Source organism: Choloepus didactylus, chromosome 8 (genome assembly GCF_015220235.1).
Source record: "Choloepus didactylus isolate mChoDid1 chromosome 8, mChoDid1.pri, whole genome shotgun sequence".
Classification (NCBI taxonomy): domain Eukaryota; kingdom Metazoa; phylum Chordata; class Mammalia; order Pilosa; family Megalonychidae; genus Choloepus; species Choloepus didactylus.
The window spans coordinates 16,550,959-16,561,879 of NC_051314.1; positions in this window are offsets into that span (position 1 = coordinate 16,550,959).

A 10,921-nucleotide genomic window follows, 5' to 3' on the forward strand; every position below is an offset into this window, starting at 1 on the left:
GAGAAGGAAAAGAAAAGAAATAATAAAGATAAGAACAGAAATTAATTAAATGGGAAAATACATAGTAGAGAGGATTAAAAAGGCCTAATGTTGGTTCTTTGCAAAGATTAATAAAATTAGCAAACCCCTGGGGCACCTGAATAAGAAGAATGGAGGCCGAGGCACAAATAAACAATATTGGATGAAAAGGAGGGACATAGAAATTAAAAAGGAGAGATCAAAAAGATGTAAAATAATGCTATGAATAGCTTTATATCAATGAATTTGAAAACCTAGGCAAAATAGGCAACTTGCTAGAAAAACATGTCAAAATGACTCAAGAAGTAACAGAAATTCTGAATAGTCCTTCGTCCATTAAAGAAATTGAATTAGTTTATTAATTCACCACCTCCATGGTCCCCAAACCAGACCTGAAGACTTTACAAATTTTATAAGATATTCGAGGAATAGAAAATTCAATATTTTCAAACTTTTTCAAAAATAGAAAAAGAGTCAATATTCCTGACTCATTTAATGAAGCTAGTATAACCTTGATCAAAAAAAAAAAAAAAAAAAAAAAAAAGACAAGGACAATATGAGAAAGGAAAATTACTGGCCAATCTCATTGATGAACATGGGGAAAAAATCCAAAGAAGATAATGGCAATTTGAAGCCAACAGGATTTAAAAAGATATCACGACATGTTAGAGTATAGGTGAAGCTGCTGTAACAAAAAATCCCGAATCACAGTGGCTTAAAGAAGACAAAAGTGTCACATTTGGAGGTGAGTGGCCCACCTCTTCCATCCTCAAAAAATGGCTTCCAGGGTTGCTAGAAGCAATTTCCATCTCCTAGCCAGTGGGAAGAGGGGAAGATGCACAGGACAAATGGTTTAGTTTCCAAGGAGATGGCTCAGAGATTGCGTATGTTACTTCCACTCAGACCCCTTTCCCCCAGATTTTCTCGGAGGGTCACAGCTGGCTGCAAGGGAGACTGACAACAGTAGTCTTCACTGGGTGACCATGTGGCTGGCTCAGTTCTTGGAACTCTGTTATTAAAAGAAGATACAGAGAATGGAGGCTGAGGGGCAGTCAGCAGCACCCCCAAGTTGCTGTCAGGTTTCTACAGGAACGCAGAGGTGATTGAACATTAGAAAATGTATTAATTCATCATATCTCCATGGATACAGAAAAAACATTTAGTAAAATTAAACACTCTTCTGATAAAACAAAACAAAACAAAAACTGCTGATATGAAGAATGGTAGGGAAACTTCTGTGACTGATAACAACAAAAGCCTACAGTAAACATCACGTTAACAGTGAAACACTGGAAGTATTCTTTTTAAAACAGAAAACAGAAAAGGATGCCTGTTGTCACTGATTCTATCCAACACTGAGCTAAAGGTTCTAGACAAACCAAAGAATTAATGTTATAAAAATTGGGAAGGAAGAAATAAAACTGTCATTTTTCATCAAGAAGACAGTCTACAAAGACAATCTTGGATCTGTTAGTAGCAAAATCTATAGATAAATAAGAATTTCCATCCAGGTTGCCATATATATAAATCCAATTTTCAAAATTTGACATTTTTTCTACATATAAGCCACAAACAGAAAATGCAATTTAAAAAACCTATTAGTTATAGTGGCACTGAAAGTAATAAGATACCAAGGAATAAATTTTATGAAAAATGTGCATGACTTTTCTGGGGAAAATTATAAAACCTTATTGAAAGATATTAAGAGAAATATAACATGTTAATGGATAGGAAGACTCAATATTATAAAGATGTCAAATCTCCCCAAATTCCTCTATGAATTATACACAATTCTAATCAGAATCCAGACACTATTTTTCCTAGACTTTGGCAAGCTTATTCTACAATGCACATGGAAGAGCAAAGGAGTCAGTAATAACTGTAAATAATTTTGAAAAAGTTCAAGATAGGAGAATTTTCCTGGACAGATAGAAAGCCCTGATATAAAAGTGCAGTAATGGAGAGGCAGGACAAGATGGCAGCATGGGGAGGTGTGGAATTTAGTTAGTCCTCTGGAACAACTAGCAAATAGCCAGGAACAACTCATCAATAGTCAGGAACAACTGTTGGGGGACATCTGTGACTGGATACACAATGTACACCAGTCTGGAATGGGTGCAACAGCTGAGATTGCAGCATAAGAACTGTGGGTAAAGCTCCCCAAACTGTGGAGCTGGTGCCCCTTCCCCACTGCATGGCAGGTGGAGTTGGAAGACTTCCCTGTGGGAAAAAGAAGCAGTCTATTAAAAGGAAGGGAAGTTAGCTCAACCAAGCTCCAATTGCAGTTTTAATTAATGAATTTGTACCACTGAATAAAAGCTACAAGCCCAGATAAACCCAGAGCAAGCAGGAAAGGAACTAGGAGATTTCTCCCAGAAGACAGGAGGTGGGGCTGATGGAAAAAAAATACATAAATAAATAAAAACAGAGGCTTTTGGAATTGGCTGAACTCAGAATACTAGAAAAGGGCTGTGTCCCAAGAAAAGGGGTACATAGAACTGGGCACCAACTCTGGTTCTTGACTGATAACTGGGTGGCTGGGGACTGGCTCTGGAAAAGGGCATTTCTTTCTTTTTTCCTTTTTTTTTCTCTCAGTCTAAGTAGCTCATTAGAAAAAAAGCCTCAGGCATTGTCAGTTGTCAGTGCTGACCCAGTCAAGGGTGGAGTTAAGATAGAGAGTCAAAGGAAAAAGTCAGTGTAGGGGATAAATCCCTAAAGGACTTATGTTCCTTAAGAAAAGGAGGAAGCAGAGCCAGCTCAATTGGCTGTCCTCCCTCAAATAACTCAGACCCTAGGGCCTGGGGGAGGGAGGGGTGGACAAAAACAGCTTAAGCTTGGCGTGTGACACTCTGAGCCCCCAGCAGGGACAGGGTCTGCTGAGAATTAAAGGCAATGCACCTCTTTACACTGGTGGGGAGCTGCGGGCTGACAAGTGCCACTTGCTTATCAGGCTAGGAAAAGCACAGTGTCTAGAGGCCACAGGAAATTCTGACAATCTTCTGGTCTCATCCTCGGGGAAACCTGATACTGAATACAGTCTCTTCCTGACACCTGGGCCCATCTGGTCTGGGAAAATCTGATTGTGGTAATCAAGGAAAACAGTTGCTTAGACAACAAAAAATTACAAATCACACTAGAAAACACGAAGTTTTGGCCCAGTCAAAGGAAAGAACTTACACTTCAAATAAGATAGAGGAATTGAAACAACCAATTAAAGATTTTCAAACAAATATATTAAATCAATTCAAAAATTGAATCAATGAGTTGAGGGAAGATATGGCAAAACAGATGAAGGACTTAAGACATTGGGTGAACATAAGGAAGAACTTTACAGTTTGAAAAACAATTCACAGAACTTACGGGAATGAAAGGCACAACAGAAGAGATAAAATACAATGGAGACATACAACAGCAGATTTGAAGAGACAGAAGAAAGGATTCAGGAACTAGAAGACAGATCATCTGAAATCTTACTCAAAAAAGAAGAGATACGGAGAACAGTGGAAAAATATGAGCAGGATCTCAGGGAATTAAGTAACAGCAAGAAGTGAATGAATATATATGTCATGGATGTCCCAGCAGGAGAAGAAAAGGGAAAAGGGGCAGAAAGAACAATGGAGGAAATAATCACTGAAAATTTCACATCTCTTATGAAAGACATAAAGTTGCAGACCCAAGAAGTGCAGTATGCCCCAAACAGAGTAGATCTGAATAGGTCTACCCCAGAACACTTAATAATCAGATTATCACATGTCAAGGACAAAGAGAGAATTCTGAAAGCAGCAAGAGAAAACAGATCCATCACATACAGGGGAAGCTTGATAGGACTATGTATGGATTTCTCAGTAGAAACCATGGAGGTGAGAAGGCAGTGGCATGATATATTTAAGATACTGAAAGAGAAAAACTGCCAATCAAGAATTCTACATCCGGCAAACTGTCCTTCAAAAATAAGGGAAAGTTTAAAATATTTTCAGACAAACAGACACTGAGAGAGTTTGTGAACAAGATACCTGCTCTACAAGAAATACTAAAGGGAGCACTACAGGCAGATAGGAAAAGACAGGAGAGAGAAGTTTGGAGAAGAGAGTAGAAATGAAGACTATCAGTAAGTGAGGAGAGAGGAGAGAGGAGAGAGGAGAGAGGGAGAGAGGGAGAGAGGGAGAGAGGGAGAGAGGGAGAGAGAGAGAGGGAGAGAGAGAGGGAGAGAGAGAGAGGGAGAGAGAGAGAGAGAGAGAGAGAGAGAGAGAGAGAGAGAGAGAGAGAGAGAGAGAGAAATAAGATATGACATATAAAATCCAAAAGACAAAATGGTAGACAGTAGACGCTACATTGAGTGAAATTAGCCAGAAAGAAAAGGATGGACACTCTATGGACTCACTAATATGAACTGACATTGATGAGTGAAATTTGAGAGTTAAAGTTGAGAGCACAGGTTGTCAGGAGATAGAAAGAAGTTAGAAATGGGCATTTGATGCTGAAGGAGGGAGTACAGACGGTTCAAAAGGATTGATTGTATAGATCCAGAAATGGATAGCATAATACTGTGTGATGGCAGCACAATATTTTAAGTACTCTGAACAAAGATGAGTGTAAGTACAGTTGAAAGTGGAAGGCTAAGGGCATGTGTGACACCAGAAGGAAAGATATAAGATAAAGACTGGGACTGTATAACTTAGCAAAAGCTAGAGTGATCAATGATGGTGATTAAATGTACATATACAAGAATGTTTTTAAAAGAGGGAGAACAAAAGAATGTCAAAATTGCAAGGTTTAAAAATTGAATGATGTGCCAGTTTGAATGTATTATGTCCCCCAAAATGCCATTATCTTTGATGCACTCTTGTATGGGCAGACATATTAGTGTTGATTAGATTGTAATTCTTTGAGTGTTTCCATGGAGATGTGACCCACCCAACTGTAGGTAATAACTCTGATTAGATAATTTCTGTGGAGCTGTGACCCTGCCAATTCAGCATGGGCCTTGATTAGTTTACTAGAGCACTATATAAGCTCAGACAGAAGGAGCAAGCTTGCTACAGCCAAGAGGGACACTTTAAGGAATGCACAGGAGCTGAGAGAGGAGCTGCCACTTACAGAGACATTTTGGAGACAGCCTTTGAAAGCAGACTTTTGCTCCAGAGAAGCTAAGAGAGGACAGATGCCCCAAGAGCAACTAAGAGTGACATTTTTGAGGAGCTGCAGCCTAGAGAGGAACGTCCTGGGAGAAAGCCATTTTGAAACCAGAACTTTGGAGCAGACGCCAGCCACGTGCCTTCCCAGCTAACAGAGGTTTTCTGGATGCCATTGGCCATCCTCCAGGGAAGGTACCCGATTGTTGATGCATTACCTTGGACACTTTATGGCCTTAAGACTGTAACTGTGTAACCGAATAAACCCCCTTTTATAAAAGCCAATCCATTTCTGGTGTTTTGCATTCCCGCAGCATTAGCAAACCAGAACAAATGGTATGGGGAAAAAATATAATCAATGCAAACTAGAGTCTGTAGTTAATGGTAACACTGTAAGATGCTTCCAAACAAAGGCAATATACCAAAACTAAATGTCTATAAGAAGGGGATATAAGGGAGTGATATGGGATTCTTGGTATTGTTGTTGTTTGACCTTTTCATTGTATTTTATTTTATTTTTATTTTTATTTTTTCATATTTTTTTTCATTTTTTCTCCTTTTTCTCTTTCTTTGAGGAAGGGATGGAAATGTCCTCATATACATTGTTGTAGTGAATGCATAATTATGTGATTATACTGGGAATTATTGATTGTTTACTTAGAATGGATTGTGTGGTATGTGAATAAAACTGTTAAAAAATAAACAGAGGGATATAAGTGCTGGAGAAAATGTGGAGAGAGGGATGTACCTATTCACTGTTGGTGGGGAAGTAGAATGGCACAGCTCATCTGGAGGGCAGTGTGGTGGTTCCACGGGAAGCTAACTATGGAGTTGCCATATGGTCCTGCAACCACGTTACTGGGAAATAGTTGGAAGAACTGAGAGCAGGGACATGAATGGACATTGCACACTGGTGATTATGGTGGCCGTAGTCATGATTCGCAATGGATGGAGGTGAACTAAGGGTACATCAACCAATAAATGGAATGGCGGACTGCGGTGTGTACATACAATGGAATACCGAGAGGCAGCAAGAAGAAATGAAGTTGTCAGGTATGCAATTAGGTGAATGAACCTTGAGGACAGTATATTGAGTGAAATAAAACAGAATGAAAAGACAAACTTTATGATGCCTCACTAATGTGGACTAACTATAATGTGCAGACTCTGAGAACTGAATCTGAGAGCATGGGTTATCAGGAGAAGGCTTATGGTAAACATTCCTAGATTATAAGCTCTTACAGCAGTCACATCTACTCTTGAGTTGTAACAGTTATTCCTAACTCTGAGATGATGAGCATTTTGTGTATAACATTGTTGATCCCTGGAATTTCAGGTATTTGTGTAACAACTGATACTCAGAGATAGAATTTGGTAGCTATGAATGTCAGCATTACCCCATACAGCAAATTTTTAAGAAGCTGAAAAAGAGATCAGACTTTAATTAGAGATATTAACAAAATGGACTTGGTTAAGACTAAGGTAAACTAGACTAAAGGGAAAAGGATGATTTTGACTGTGTTTTAAAATTTCAACTTCTGTGTGATACCAAAGGAAGAGATGTTTATTTGGTGGAAAATCTATATTTTCTGTAGCAGGCTATATAGTGTAACTTGTATGGTCAGTTTATTCAAACACTGTAATTACATGGAAGCTTGAATAGGGAGTGAGATCCGGTTGGTTTGTACAGGTTAGCATGAAACCCTGATACATCCCAGAGTAATTTGGGCAAAGAATAAAAAGTATTTGCAGATCCCTCTTGAGGGGCTGGGGAAAAATGGGAGATATTAAACTTTCCCACCTGGGGAATTCCTGATATTCTTGCAAGCATTGGGGACTACTATTATAGTATGCCAATCCCTCGATCTTGGGGCTTGCCCTTATGAAGCTTGTTACTGCCAAGGAAAGGCTAAGCCTACTTATAATTGTGCCTAAGATTCACCTCAGGAGAACCTCTTTTATTGCTCAGATGTGGCCTCTCTATCTAAGCCAACTCAGCAGGTAAACTGACTGCCCTCCCCGCTACATGGGACATGACTCCCAGGGGTGTAAATCTCCCTGGCAACGTGGGACATGATTCCCAGGGATTAGACTGGACTGGGTATCGTGGGATTGAGAAAGCCTTCTGGACCAAAATGAGGAAGACAAATTAAACAAGATAAAGTTTCAGTGGCTGAGAGATTTCAAATAGAGTAGAGAGGTTATTCTGGAGGTTATTCTTATGCACTATATAGATATCCCTTTTTAGTTTTTAGTGTATTAGAATAGCTAGAAGGAAATACCTGAAACTGTTGAACTGCAATCCAGTATCCTTGATTCTTGAAGACGATCATACAATTATATAGGTTATCCAGGATGACTGTGTGATTGTGAAAACCTTATGGTCCACATTCCCTTTATCTGATGTATGGACAGATGAGTAGGAAAAGGGAGAAAAAAGTAAATGAATAATGGGGGGGGGGGTAGTATGAGATGTTTGGGTGTTCTTTTTCACTTTTATATTTATATTTATATTTATTTTTATTTCTTGGGGTAATGAAAATGTTCAAAAAATTGATTGTTGTGATGAATGCACAAGTATATGATACTGTGAACAACTGTACACTTTGGATGATTTTATGGTATGTAAATATATCTCAATAAAATTGCATTTAAAAAAAACAAAAAAAAGTGCAGTAATATGCTGGATCGAGATTGGACCATAGTCAGAGAATCTAGGAATGGACTTTCTCATGTGCAGACATATCTCAAGGCGAGAGATGACTGCCACTCCCTGGGGGAAAAATAGGCTCTACAGTAAAGTGTACTGGAGCGGCTGGAATGGAGAAAATGAAATTACATCCATATATCAAAAAACAGAAAAAGTCCAGATCTCACCACACTTTAAAATCCATTCCAAGTGTGTAAAGACCTAAATACATAATGCAAAACTTTAAAAGTTCTAGCAGAAAATGTAGGAGAATATCTTTATGAAACTGGGGGTAGAGAAGGACTCCTTAAGCAAGAGTCAAAGAGCTCAAGTCATTAGGGAAGAAAATTTAAATTTGGCTGCATTCAAACAAAAAATTCTGTTCATTAAAAGTCACAACTTATTAAAAAGATATTCTGTGAGAATCAATTGGCTACATGGAATGTACATAAAGAGGTTTTTGTAAATTTTATTATTTATAAATTGTGTATTACAATCTATTACATCGGTGAAATTTAAAATAAGCTTAGGTAACTATATATGCAAATACTTTTTTTTTTTGGACCAATGTTGTAAAACATTTGCCAGCACATGGCTGGGGTGGGGATTGCATCTCTCAAATCCTCAGGCCGAGGTGGGAGGAGGGAGCAGACAGGCCCCAAGGACCCCAGGATGAGAACTAGGACCAGGGAGAGGGTAATCCAGGGAGGTGGGTTTGGGCTGAGAATAAAGAAGGACTTTCTAACAGGCCAGACTGGCCAAGGCCAGTAGAGGCAGTCCCCAGAGGGAATGAGCTCCCCATCACTGGAGGTATGCAAGCAGGGACTAGGTAGCTGCTTTGTAGGTGGTGTGAAGTGCTAGGGTAGGCAATAGATAAAGATCACTTTTATGACCCCTTTAGAGACACACACCCAGAGGCCTTGTGGTCCTATAATTCTGTGAGTTTGCAAAGTGTGGTCAAAAGAGGATGGAACTGAAGAAATAAACTGTTTGTGATGCATCCACACGATGGAGCACGGCCCACCAATAAAAAGGGATGAGCCAGGGCACATGCAACCACATGGATGAATCTCAAAAACTTGCGGTGTGAAAGAAGCCTCACACAAGAAGCCACACATGGTGTGATTTCATTTATATGAAAAATTCTAGCAGAAGCAAACTAATCTATAGTGACAGAAAGCAGATCAGAGCCTGCGGCTGGCAGAGACGAGAAAACTTTCAGCGCTGGTGGAAATGTTCTGTATCTTCTGTATCTTGATTGTGGCAGGGGGTGGAGTGATTCATGGGTGTTATCTGTCAAAATGAATGGAATTGTACACTTTAAATGGATACAATTTATTCTGTGTAAATTATACCTCAATTCGGATACTTAAAAAAAGAAGAAAGAAAAGGAAAAAGAGGAGTGGACCCTGTCATTGCCTCTGTCACCGGGACTGGGGCCTCGGTTTCCCCATCCGGTGAACTAGGGTATTGGTCAAGGAGACCTGCATTTGACTCCCAGGGTCCTGGCTACAAGCCTTTCGACCTGGACAAGGTGGCCTCTCCTGGGGTGAGCCTCAGTTTCTCATCTGTAAAATGGGTGAATCCTAGGGATCATCTAAGAGGGTCATCAGGTGGGCTCACTGAGCTAACAGTGAGAGCTGAGAGCAGCGGCTGCCACGCTGGAAGCATGAGGAGAAAGTGGATATAGGACAGGGTCCAGAATAAGAGGGGGCATCTGACTTCCTGACCCTGGGCTGGGTGCCCTGACATGCTGTTCGCTGTCCATCTCAGCCTGGCAAAGCACAGAAGGAGAGCCACCAAAGCTTGTTGGTTGCTTTTCATAATCGACTTGCGCAGTGTAGAAGCAGACCCTTGGGGAAGTTGCGTTTCCCTCCTGCAAAAGCCCTTCTTAGGAAGCCTGCAACTGATGAGGTGGCTTTGGAAAGGTTCAGCCTCCAGGCAGGACTTAATTCTCAGGCACGGACCTCCCCCACCCGCCCCTGCACCCCCTGCACCCACTCCAGAGGCCGCCAGAGGCCAAGACAAGCCTCCAGGTGCCAGGTGCGAACGGAGGGAAGGTGGGAATCAGGGTCTGCCCACCCCCTGCGCATGCACAGCAGCCCCTGGCGCTCCACACCCTCCTGCAGGTTGGGTCCCCTAGCTTGTCCAGAGTGACAAGTCTAGGACTCTGTCCATCCCCTCCCCCGCTCTGAGCTGGAAAGGTGCTGTGGGGGTGGGAAGCGGTGGCAGTAGACAGTGAAGAGCTCAGTGAATTGGGGGCTGAATGGGGGCGCCCAGTGTTGCTCCTGAACCCACCCAGGGAGCCCTTGTGTCTATGGGGAGCACCCACCCTCCCACGACCACCAGCTGCAGAACTTGGGCTCTGTCCCTCCAAACAGGGTGCCGGAAGGTCTTGGAGTCACCTGGCCCCGGATTTGATTTCAGGCTGGGCTAGTCCATGGACTTCTCAGAACCACAGTTACTGCATCTGTAAAATGGGGCCATGGGGTCTGGATTTGCCGGCTGCTGTGAGGCTGAAAGGAGCACTGGCTCCTGGCTCATGGGGGTCTCTGCCCAGCACTTCCCTTCCATTTCCCCTTCTCTGTCAAGCCCTCCACCAGCGGACCCCCACCTCCCCTCCCAGCCTCACTGCTCTTGTCCCCTCCACACCCTCCAGCCTTCCACACTCAGGAAACCGCACACAGGCCTTTGCTTGGGGGGCCTCCATGCCTTTGCTCACGTCACTCCCCTCAACCTGCAGTGCCCTCGCTCCACCACCACAGTTTCAAGTGCCAGCTCGAACGCCACCTTGCGGGTCCCCAGTTTTCCCTCCTTGTAACTGAGGTCCCCTTCCTATAGCTCCCCCGTGGCCCTGATGACTTCTTGTCTGGTTTACAGACATCCACAATGTGATCCCTCTGTGAAGACTGTAAACTCCAGGGACGGGCTGACCCTCCTGCATCCTGGGATCGCCAGTCCCCCAAACCACACCTGGCACACAGTAGGTGCTCACTAAAGCTTAGTGTTTAGAATTGAGGTGATCTGAATTCTTGGAAACCGCTAGTTCTTGGAGCACAATCTCTGGCCCTGGCCCGGGGTG